The sequence below is a fragment of the Amblyraja radiata genome, chromosome 11 (genome assembly GCF_010909765.2).
Source record: "Amblyraja radiata isolate CabotCenter1 chromosome 11, sAmbRad1.1.pri, whole genome shotgun sequence".
NCBI classification, from domain to species: Eukaryota; Metazoa; Chordata; class Chondrichthyes; order Rajiformes; family Rajidae; genus Amblyraja; species Amblyraja radiata.
Window position 1 is genome coordinate 9,913,634 of NC_045966.1, and position 12,734 is coordinate 9,926,367.

The 12,734-nt window shown below is 46.5% G+C and overlaps 1 long non-coding RNA gene across 1 annotated transcript in view; it reads right to left on the reverse strand.

The window, feature by feature from the left end:
- LOC116978266 overlaps positions 1 to 12,734 on the reverse strand; it is a 78,076-nt gene that overhangs the window by 41,547 nt on the left and 23,795 nt on the right. The window lies entirely within an intron of this gene.

The window sequence follows — 12,734 nt, forward strand, 5'->3', positions numbered from 1 at the left end:
TACTAAGTGGGACAGGGGCATTACAGCGTCAGAGGACCCGGGTTCGATCCTGACCATGGATGTTGTCTGTACGGACCCGTGATCTGCCTGGGTTTTCCCCAAGTTCTTCGGTTTCCTCACAAACTCCAAAGACGTACACGTTTGTAGGTTAATTGGATCGGTATAAATGTAAAATTGTCCCTGGTGTGTGTAGGATCGTGTTAGTGTGCGGGGATCGCTGGTCGGCGCAGACTCGGTGGGCCGAAGGGCCCGTTTCCGTGCTGTATCTTTAAACTGTACTAAAAAAACTAAAAAGGTACTTATGACTGCAGCCAAATGAGGCTACAGTGCCCTACAGTGCCCTACAATGCCCTACAGTGCCCTAGCACGGTGGCGTAGTGGTAGAGTTGCCACCTCACAATGCCAGAGACCCGGGTTCAATCCTGGCCCGGGCTACGCCCCCACAGTTCTCAGCATTTGCAATATTCCTGGTGCTATTTAATATCAAGAGCAACCACAAGTACACAGGCTTTCGATTAGAAAGCAAAGGTTAGGATAGACTTCCTGCAATAGTGCGGCAGCTCTGTGCAATAGTTGATCATTTCCAAGCCTCTGGACATTTCCAACAAGCAATTTCCTGGGAGTAGTAACAACGTTGGGGTTATAATCGGGTGAGCAACCATAAATAGTTTCTCCTGGAGTCGGCTTGGGTCATATTCATGGACACCCTATTTGCTGTGGTGAAAGCAGTACAGGTTGTTCTGCTGTAATGAGTATTTCTAAAAAACAAATTGGATTTATGTTGTCTGAAGTAGGGTTCCAGCTCTAAACATCACCCAGAGATGCTGCCTGACCCGCTGAGATACTCCAGCATTTTGTGTCAAGCATGAACTGGATTTAGTTTAGTTTAGTTTGGAGATACAACAAGGAAACAGGCCTTTCGGCCCACTGAGTCTGTGGATACAGCAGGCAGTGAAGGAAGCAAATGGCATGTTGGCCTTCATAACAAGAGGAGTTGAGTATAGGAGCAAAGAGGTCCTTTGCAGTTATACAAGGCCCTAGTGAGACCACACCTGGAGTATTGTGTGCAGTTTTGGTCTCCCAATTTGAGGAAGGACATTCTTGCTATTGAGGGAGTGCAGCGTAGGTTTACAAGGTTAATTCCCGGAATGGCGGCAGGACTGCCATATGTTGATAGAATGGTGGCTAGGCTTGTACACTCTGGAGTTTAGAAGGATGAGAGGGGATCTTATTGAAACATATAAGATTATTAAGGGTTTGGACACGCTAGAGGCAGGAAACATGTTCCCGATGTTGGGGGAGTCCAGAATCAGGGGCCATAGTTTAAGCATAAGGGGTAAGCCATTTAGAATGGAGATGAGGAAAAACTTTTTCACATACAGAGTTGTGAGTCTGTGGAATTCTCTGCCTCAGTTGGCGGTGGAGGCAGGTTCTCTGGATGCTTTCAAGAGAGAGCTAGACAGAGCTCTTAAAGATATCAGAGTCAAGGGATATGGGGAGAAGGCAGGAACGGGGTACTGATTGGGGATGATCAGCCATAATCACATTGAATGGCGGTGCTGGCTCGAGGGGCTGAATGGCCTACTCCTGCACCTATTGTCCATTAACCAACAATCACCCCGTGTCCTAGTTCTATCCAACATTCCAGAGACGTTTTACAGAAGCCAATTAACCAAACCTGCACGTCTTTGGAATGTGGGAGGAAACCGGAGCACCCGAAGAAAGCCCACGTGGTCACGGGGAGAACGTGCAAACTCCCATCTCACAGCAGCAGTGGTCAGGATCGAACGCGTGTCTCTGGAGCCGTAAGGCAGCAGCTCTACCGCTGCGCCACCGTGCCGCCTGATTATAAAATGGATACAAAGCAACTGATGAATTAAAGAACACTGTTTGTGTAACTCATGCTGAATTGGGTAGAGCGTGATTTTGACCTGGAAATGATTTTTAAAAAAGAGCTGCTTTGGAAATTGACAAACAGGAAAAAAAGTTGTCTTGGTGGAAAAAAATGACATGGGCAATAAACCCACAATAATCAGACAACATTGTCTCTCAAGAACACGGTCTCTCAGTCTCATTGCAGGTGGCCGCAGAAATTGACAAGCAATCACTTCCATCGATACTTGTGCAATGATGTCCTTCAAACAATGAAACATGCAACGTTAGTGGAAGCGAGGAACTGCAGGTGCTGGCTTACAAAAAAAGACACAAAGTGCTGGAGGAACGGGTGGTTGAGTTGCTGCCGTACAGCGCTTACAGCGCCAGATTCGATCCCGGCTATGGGTGACGTCTGTACAGAGTTTGTACGTTCTCCCCGCGACCTGCGTGGGTTTTCTCCGAGATCTTCAGTTTCCTCCCTCCCATGGTTTTCCTCCCACATGCCAAAGACATGCCGGTTTGTAGGTGAATTGGCTTGGTACCATTGTAAAGATTGTCCGTAGTGTAGGATAGTGTTAATGTGCTGGTCAGTGCAGACTAGGTGGGTCGAAGGGGCAGTTTCCACACTGTATCTCTAAACTAAAAAACACTAAACACACCAGGTGAGGCTAAGCCTGGGATTTATCCTGGGATGTACTTTGGAAAATTTCTTGGAGTAAAGATAGCCCACTGATGCCCCTGTCCCACTTAGGAAATCTGAACGGAAACCTCTGGAGACTTTGCGCCCCACCCAAGGTTTCCGTGCGGTTCCCGGAGGTTGCAGGTGGTTGCCGGAGGTTGCAGGTAGTGGAAGCAGGTAGGGAGACTGACAAAAACCTCCGGGAACCGCACGGAATCCTTGGGTGGGGCACAAAGTCTCCAGAGGTTTCCGTTCAGGTTTCCTAAGTGGGACAGGGGCATGACATTTTACTTCAGAGCCGTACGACTAATCTCTGAAATACTGAAGTGCCGCAGCTGAATAACATCTATCTTCGACATATGAACAACTGTTAGCCCCCACATGGAGATTAAAACTTATATTACATATCCACCACGTTTAACTAGGTGGGGGAGCAGCAGAAACAGCAGCCAACAGCACCAGTCCCACAGTAACTCTACAGCATACAGTAATTGTACAGTAGCAAATATCAAGGGGGATCTGTGATCTTTATTGGCATGTTTGAAAGAATATGGGCTCGATACTGTGGTGCACTGTTTATTAAAGTGCTCTGTGGATGTCGTGCAGTCTGCTCATAACCATTTCAGTTGAGACCTATCATTCCAAACAAGAAGTGCCTGTGGTCTTATACGAGAATCAGTCGGGTGCTTTTATCACTGGTAATTCTGTGCAGCCATCCAGGCCAAAGCCAAACAGTCATCAGACGTGGAGGGACAGAGCCCAGAAGTAGTAATCCTATTCAGTGGATACATTTAAGGCAGAGATAGATAGATTTTTGACCAGTACTGGTGTCAGAGGTTATGGGGAGAAGGCAGGAGGATGGGGTTAGGAGGGAAAGATGATTGAATGGCAGATTAGACTTAATGGGCCTAATTCTCCTCCTATGCCTTATCACCTTATGACCTATTGAGATGCGGTTGCACTGTCTGGTTCAAAGGGTTAAAGGCCAGCAATCGCCCCCTACACTAATACTATCGTACACAATGGGGACAATTTTCAATTTTACCTGAATCAATTAACCCACCAACCTGAAGATAGACACAAAAACCTGGAGTAACTCAGTGGGTCAGGCAGCATGACAGGAGAATAGGCGACGTTTTGGGTCCACACCCTTCTTCAGACAATCTAACCCACAAACCTAAACCTCTTTGGAGTGTGGGAGGAACCCGGAGCACCCGGAGAAAACCCACGCGGCCACAGGGAGAACTCCACACAGATAGCACCCGAGGTGAGGATCTAAGCAGGGTCTCTGGCGTTGTAAGGCAGAAACTCTACCACTGCACCACCGCATCACCCCCTCTCCCCCCCCCCCCCCCCCCCCCGAAGTCCACTGAAGAATAAGAAGAATCCCAACCCGAAACGTCACCTATCCATTTTCTCCAGAGACGCTGCCTGACCCGCTGAGTTACTCCTGCAGTTTGTGTCTAAAACCAAAAGTTGGGAGTTTTCTGATTTAGGATATCCCATTCAGGAGGTGAGGGTAACACATTTCACAATAATCAAAACTCTAATGTACATTTGATAAGTCGGATCCAATATTCGCACCAAGATGGCTACACAGCAAACTTGACCCCTGTTATCTTATTGAAGGATACTATTGATTGCATGCATTACTGAAGACCAGTTTTGGAAAGGCTGTATAAATGGCACTCCACCTAATGTTCTTGAGTTATAGGAGCAGAATTAGGCCATTCGACCCATCAAGTTTACTACACCATTGTATCATGATTATATTATCTTTCCCTCTTAACACCATTCTCCTGCCTTCTCCCCATTGAATTGAATTGAATTGAATTGAATTGAATTGAATTGAATTGAATACCTTTATTGTCATTCAGACCTTACGGTCTGAACGAAATTTCGTGCCTGCAGTCATACATACAATCATACAATAATAAACAACAATAAACACAAATTAACATCCACCACAGTGTATCCTCCAAGCACCTCCTCACTGTGGTGGAGGCAAAAATCTTAGGGTTACTGTCTCTTCCCTCCTCTTCTCCCTCTGCGCTGAGGCGATTCCCCACCGGGCGATGGCACAACAGTCCCGCGGCTCACCGAACCCCGCAAACGGGCCGGTTCAAACACCGCGGCCCGGGGGTGGTCGAGGCTGCCGCCCTCCAGTCCAGCACACGCAGCCGCTGGCCCGCGGCTCAACCCCGGACTCAGGTCATAGCCGCCAGAACGCCGTCCCAGCCACCGGAGCACCGTTCCAGCCCCGAGCCGGATTGCCCTCACGTGAGTACCGTTCTCCCTTGGGCTGGGCCACTCCGACGGGAGTGCCGTTCCTCCCTCGGGCTGGGCCACTCCGACGGGCCACAGCCCCTCATGGGAGAGTCTCTCAGCCCCTCGCCAGGCCGCTCTCACGAGAGCGCAGTTCCAGCCCCGGGCTGGGCCACCCTCACGGGAGCGAGCTCAGGGCGAGTCCTGTCAGCTGCCTCCAGAGTCCCGAGGTCGCCAGCTCCGCCATTAGGCCTCAGCGTAGACGGCCCCATAACGCCTGACACCCGCACTAATCAAGTACGCCTGAAAAATATCCATTGAATTGGCCTCCAAAGACTTCAGAGGCAATGAATTCCGCAGATTCACCACCCTCCGACTGAAGAAATCCCCCCATCTCCTTTCTCAAGGAACGTCCTTTTATTCTGAGGCTGTGGCCTCTGGTCCTAGACTCTCCCACTATTGGAAACATCCTCTCCACATCTACTCTATCCACGCCTTTCACTATTCGATAAGTTTCAATAAGGTCCTCCCTCATCCTTGCGAGTACAGGCCCAGTGCCATCAAACGCTCTTTTAACATATGTTAAAGATTTAATATCATTCATAATAGGATACCACACACACACACTCGGCAATTGGCATTTTAATTATCTCCATATTGTCTGAGATCACGTTACCATATTGCACAATGCAACTTGGGCAAGAGGCACTGGAACATCAGTGGTATAGAGGGGGGGAAAAAAACCAAGGCCAAAATATTTAAGTTTCAATGGTAATTTCTCCCGAAGTTTAGTTTAGTTTAGTTTAGAGATACAGCATTGTCACGGGTATTTCGGCTCACCGAGTCCATGCCGACCAGCGATCACCCATTCAGTACACACTAGTTGTATGTTATACCACGTTCTCATCCACTCTCTGCACATCCAGGACAATTTTACAGAGGATAATTAAACTGTAACTCCGTACGTCTTTGGGATGTGGGAGGAAACCAGAGCACCCTAATAATGCCCCTGTCCCACTTAGGAAACCTGAACGGAAACCTCTGGAGACTTTGCGCCCCACCCAAGGTTTCCGTGCGGTTCCCGGAGGTTGCAGGTGGTTGCTGGAGGTTGCAGGTAGTGGAAGCAGGTAGGGAGACTGACAAAAACCTCTGGGAACCGCACGGAAACCTTGGGTGGGGCGCAAAGTCTCCAGAGGTTTCCGTTCAGGTCTCCTAAGTGGGACAGGGGCATATGTGGGACAGGGGCATTAGGGAAACCATACAGTCACAGGGAGAACGTGCAAACACCACGCACTCAGCATCCGAGGTCAGGATCGAACCTGTGCCTCTGGTGCAGTGAGGTAGCAGCTCTACCAGCTGCACCATTGAATATCAATGGTTAAATTATTTTTAAAAACATGTGCAGGATAAAGCACATGGCGAACACCTTTGGTTTTATAAACCACGTACACAATAATGAATACAAACTTGTACATGATGGTAAGAGGGAATAACTTCTGAAAATGTGAATTTGATTTCTGGATTTATTTTTCAATATTTCAAAAAATGCCAAATGCTATATGCAAAAACAACAGTAATAGCAAAGTGATAAATATCTCCACCCAAGAGGCAGATAATTACTGACATGCTTTCATCTTGCAAGGCAGCCATTCAATTGTGCCCAAAGATATGAATCATATGTCATTGCAAGGGATGATATTGCCTTGACTGAGCACAAATTCCAGCAGTAATTAATCTTCTCTGCACCTTAAAATCATTCTCTCCTTCAAGGATAGCAAATGCATCAAACAATTAAAATGAAAGACAGCAAAGGAATAAATTAGCTTAAACACATTCTTCAATCTGGGAAGATTGCTTTCAAGAGAGAGTTAGATAGAGCTCTTGAAGATAGCGGAGTCATGGGATATGGGGAGAAGGCAGGAACAGGGTACTGATTGGGGATGATCAGCCATGATCACAGTGATTGACGGTGCTGGATCGAAGGGCCGAATGGCCTACTCCTGCACCTATTGTCTATTACACTTATTTTCAAGTTTATATTTAAATTACATATTTTTTCCCTCTAATGAAACTCATTTAGAAAAGACATATGTGTGTGTGTGTGTGTGTGTGTGTGTGTGTGTGTGTGTGTGTATGTGTGTGTGTGTGTGTGTGTGTGTGTGTGTGTGTGTGTGTGTGTATGTGTGTGTGTGTGTGTTAAATAAGCAGAAAACAAAGAAAAATATGATGTCAGATGATTACAGGCTCTTTGTTTAAACTCATTGCTTGAGAGATGATATTTGATCAGTTATTAATAAGGATTAATTCTTTTCATCTTTTCGCATAAATCTGCTAATTTAACTATCACTCCAGGGCTTCCAATTGCTGGTTTAAACCGAAGATAGACACAAAAAACTGGAGGAACTCAGCGTGTTAGACAGCATCTTTTGCAGACAACCCTTCCTCAGACGGGTCCGGACCCGAACCATCCCAACCCGAAACGCCACCTATCCACGTTCTCTCGAGATGCTGCCTGATCAGTTGAGTTACTCCAGAACCTTGTGTCCTTTAGTGAAGAAGATGCTGTTCCATTAGGACCATTTGCAAGCTTCAGTAAAACACATGGCTGAGAAGATGCTGGAACAATGAACTGCAGATGCTGGTTTACACAAAAGGACACAAAGTGCTGGGGCAACTCAACAGGTCAGGCAGCATCTCCGGAGAACATGGATAGGTGATATTTCGGGTCAGAATCCTTCCTCAGACGAGTCTAGATTCGAAACGTCACAACCTGAAACGTCACCTATCCATGTTCTTCAGAGATGCTGCCTGGTCCGCCGAGTTACTCCAGCACTTTGTGTCCCTATGTCAAGAAGATGCTGTCCCACTGGGACTATTTGTAAGCTCCACGCCTTGGGTGAATCAAGTGAAACATGTCGACTGGCTGCTTGAAGAAAAAGATCCAGTCCAAATTCATCAATGACTTCCTCATTCATAAGTGACTAAATCATGTGCAGGTGTCATGATGTAGTCCTTTACCTAACTTCAAGGACACGCTTCTCATTGAACTTTTCCTCGTAAATTGGAGCAATTAATCAGACTCTGAAATGTTCTACTTGAAGCCAGTTATTAATAAAGAATGAATGGATTCTGATTGCTTTGATTTTGAGTTTCACTCTGTTGACCAGGAGACCATTACTGGATGTTCTGATGTCTTTTTGATGACATTAGATACAAATTCATAAATCTGTTTGAACAAAGGAATACTAGAAAGTTTAGACAAATGTGAACTTCTGTAGTCATAGCTTTAAATGTGTGCCCAATGTGCTCCCCAGCTAATCCACGGTGGAGATTTTGGGCACTCATGTAATAGATAGAGTGGTATATAGAGTATCACAGAAACAGGCCCTTCGGCCCATCTTATCCATGCTGACCAAGATGTCCAATTTACCTGCGTTAGGGCCCATATTCTACTAAACCTTTTCTACCCATGTACCTTTTCAAATGTCTTTTAAATGTTGTTATAGTACCTGCCTCAACTACCTCCTCTGGCAGCTCGTTTCATACACCCACCACCCTCTGTGTGAAAGATTGCTCCTCTGTGTCTGTGGAATTCTCTGCCTCAGAGGGCGGTGGAGGCAGGTTCTCTGGATGCTTTCAAGAGAGAGCTAGATAGGGCTCTTAAAGATAGCGGAGTCAGGGGATATGGGGAGAAGGCAGGAACGGGGTACTGATTGGGGATGATCAGCCGTGATCACATTGAATGGCGGTGCTGGCTCGAAGGGCCAAATGGCCTACTCCTGCACCTATTGTCTATTGTCAGGTTTCTATGAAATATTTTGCCTCTCACCTCTGCTTCCTGATACCACTACCCCGGGGAAAAGACTCAGTGCTTTCACCAAATCCATTCCCATCATGATTTTATACACCTCTATAAGATCACCCCTCAGCCTCCTGCGCTCCAGGGAATAGAGTCCCTGCTCGATCTCGCTCTCTCTATAGCTTAATCCTCCTACTTTTGGCGACATCCTTGTAAATCTTCCCTCCTTGTAAAGCTTTACCTCCCCCCTTGACTCCATCCAAGGACCCAATCAGTCTTTCCAGGTGAGGCAGAGGTTCACCTGCACCTCCTCCAACCTCATCTATTGCATCCGCTGCTCTAGGTGTCAACTGCTCAACATCGGCTCGGCGATCGTTTCGTCCAACACCTCCGCACAGTTCGCATTAACCAACCTGATCTCCCGGTGGCTCAGCACTTCAACTCCCCCTCCCATTCTGAATCTGACCTTTCTGTCCTGGGCCTCCTCCATGGCCAGAGTGAGTCCCACCGCAAATTGGAGGAGCAGCACCTCATATTTTGCTTGGGTAGTTTACACCTCAGCGGTATGAACATTGACTTCTCCAATTTCAGGTAGTCCTGGCTTTCTCCCTCCTTCACCTCCCCTTCCCAGCTCCCCCACAGCCTACTGTCTCCGCCTCTTCCTTTCTTCTCCCGCCCCCCCCCCCCCCGCCCCCCACATCAGTCTGAAGAAGGGTCTCGACCCGAAACGTCACCTATTTCCTTCGCTCCATAGATGCTGCCTCACCCGCTGAGTTTCTCCAGCATTTTCCTCGACCGGTAAACCTTCCCTGTACTCTTTCCAGCAACGTGTAAAATGTTTAACGTTACAGGCAGGAAGCCAATAGTTTAATTAGAGAATGGAGACACGAATAACTACAGATGCTGCAGTCTTGAGCAAAAGACAAAGTGCTGGAGGAACACAACGGGTCAGGCAGCATTTGTGGAGGGAATGGACAGGTGACAAAGGTCAGGAGAGGTCCTGAACTGAAATGTCGCCTATGCATTCCATCCCCCCCCCCCCCCACGCAACAGATGCTGCCTGATCCACTGATGTCCTCCTGCACTTTGTCTTTTGCTCAGTTTAATTATAAGCACGGATACTTTACTTTAGAGATACAATGAGGAAACTGGACCTTCGGCTCACTGACTCCACGCCGACCAGCGATCACCCGTGCACTAGTTCGATCCTACACACTAGGGACAATTTACAAGAATGATCCCAACTATGAGTAGGTTAACATATGATGAGCGTTTGTCAGCACTGGGCCTATATTCGCTGGAGTTTAGACGAATGAGGGGGGGACCTCATTGAATCATATAGAATAGTGAATGGCTTGGATAGAGTGGATGTGGAGAGGATGTTTCCACTAGTGGGAGAGTCTAGGACTAGTCATAGTCTCAGAATCAAAGGTCTTTCTTTCAGGAAGGAGATGAGGAGAAATGTCTTTACCCAAAGGCTGGTGAATCTGTGGAATTTTTTGCCACAGATGGCTGTGGAGGCAAAGTCAGTGGATATATTGAAGGCAGAGATAGATAGATTCTTGATTAGTACGGGTGTCAGAGGTTATGGGGAGAAGGCAGGAGAATGGGGTTAGGAGGGAGAGATAGATCAGCCATGATTGAATGGTGGAGTAGACTTGATGGCCCGAATTACCTAATTCTACTCCTATCCCTTATGATCTTATGACCTTATGATCTTATGAATTTACAAGCCAGTTAATCTACTAACCCACACATCTTTGGAACGTAGGAGGGAACCGGAGCACCCACGCGAAAACCCACGCGGCCACGGAGAGACCGAACAAACTCCGTACAGACAGCACTCACAGTCAAGTTCAAACCTGGGTCTCTGGCGCTGTAAGGCAGCAACTCTACCGCTGCGCCAGCGTGCCAACCTCCTGCTGCACGATGGTTAATCGTAGGGTTCAACCGCTATTTGTAAGTGACGCATATATGGATTATTCAATCTCTGGGTAACGAGTGAAGGTCCAGGTTATGTATCTGTGTGAAAGCCTGTACTACCCGTCATTCAATTGTCAGCACAAGCCACCGAGTCCCTGGCATTGGTCTGAAGAAGGATACTCCTGTACGAAAGAATGAAGTTGCATTTTTCACAGCACTTTTATTTGACAAAGACGTCTATTAAGTGAAGGGGAAAAAGCGACATTGTGTTCGGTAATAAACTTCAAATACATCCTGAAGCATTTTTTTTACATTCTATTCAGATTCTGATTTCATTGGGGAAATAATCTTCTTGCGCTGCATTCAATATGGAATATTACCTCTAGCGTGTCCAATCCCTTAATAATCTTATATGTTTCAATAAGATACCCTCTCATCCTTCTAAATTCCAGAGTATACAATACTACTCCTATTCCTTATGACCTTATGACTATTTAATTTTTTAAAGGACAGCGCAATGGTGTAGATAGGAGAGCCACTGCCTCACAGTACCAGAGACCCGGGTGCAATCCTGACCTCGGGTGCTGTTTGTGTGGAGTTTTCATGTTCTCACTGTGACCACATCCTCTGGGTGCTCCAGTATCAACCAGCATCTGGAGTTCTTTGTTTCTGACCATCTATCGTAGGGCATTATGACCAGACTGAGCCACAGCTCATAACTCTACTCTGCTCCTTGATTGATATGGATATTATGGATATGGATACTGATGATTAAACAGCCCAAAGATTAACTTACTCCATCCATTTTTATTTCAAACCTCCCTCTCCTGTATCAACCCATCATTTAAGGAAGACACAAAGTGCTGGAATAATTCAGCGGGACAGGCAGCATCTCTGGAGAGAAGGAGTGGGTGATGTTTCGGGTTGAGCCCCTTCTTCAGACCCTTCTCCAGTCTGAAGAAGGGCCTCAACCCGAAACATCACCCACTCCTTCTCTCCAGGGATGCTGCCTGTCCCGCTGAGTTACTCCAGCTTTTTGTGTCTATCTTTGGCTCAAACCAGCAAATGCAGTTCCTTCCTCCACCCATCACTTGCTGGGCAATGTCCTGCCCCCACCTCTCTTTGGCAGCTCTCTCTTAACCCACCCCCCACCACCACAATCAGTCTGAAGAAGGGTCCCAACCTGAAATGTCATCTATCCATTCCTCCCACAGATGCTGCCTGATTCACCGAGTTACTCCAGCACTTCTTGTGTTTTGTTCAAAGATCAACCTACTGGAAAATTCAACCTACTGGAACCAGGTGGAAAATGAATTAGGAATTGGCCACGAGGTATATTTCTTCATCTACCAAGCACCAAGCAAGGCCACTCCCATTACGGACATTGTCATTCATTTATTGTGGTACACACACGGCTTTTGGTTTGACATCCTTTCACGATGATTAAATAGAATGACATAAAACAGCATTTGGCTTACAAATCACACAAATTGATTTCCCTGATAATGACAGAAACTGTTTAATATAATGAGGGGCATGTTTGACGCAGCTTTCACTTCTTTTGAGTGAGCCATTACCAATTGGTAGTATATCAAAAGTTGCTGCATTTTGTAAAATGCTGTTGTACATATTGATCAATGTTATCAATGCAGCGCAGATGCCACCAGCAGAACAGTGCAACACAGCAGCCTAAAGTGATTCCATAACGTCAGCCTTGTGGTTTTGAAGTTATTAAAATATTCAAAGTGTAGAAACTTATAATACCTTTGTATTTTGTTCATAATGCCCAAAATGCTATAGCCTCACACATTATGAATGATATGCTGGGTGGTGTTTAGTCAGTCACATTTGCAAGTCACTACACCACTCACCCTAATTTCTTTAGTCAGAGGGTGGTGAATCTGTGGAATTCATTCCCATAGATGTCTGTGGAGGCCAAGTCATTGGGTATTTTTAAGGTGGAGATTGAGGAAAATATTGATTAGTACGGGAATCAAGGGTTATGGGGAGAAGGCAGGAGAATGGGGTTGACTGGGAAAGATAGATCAGCGGAGTAGACGCGATGGGCCGAATGGCCCAATTCTACTCCCAAGACATGAACTTACATGAACAGTATGGAGTGAATACTTATAGCCTTTCAACAAGTCAATCAAGTTGCTGAAGAAGGTACCTCGACCCTTAAACGTCACCCAC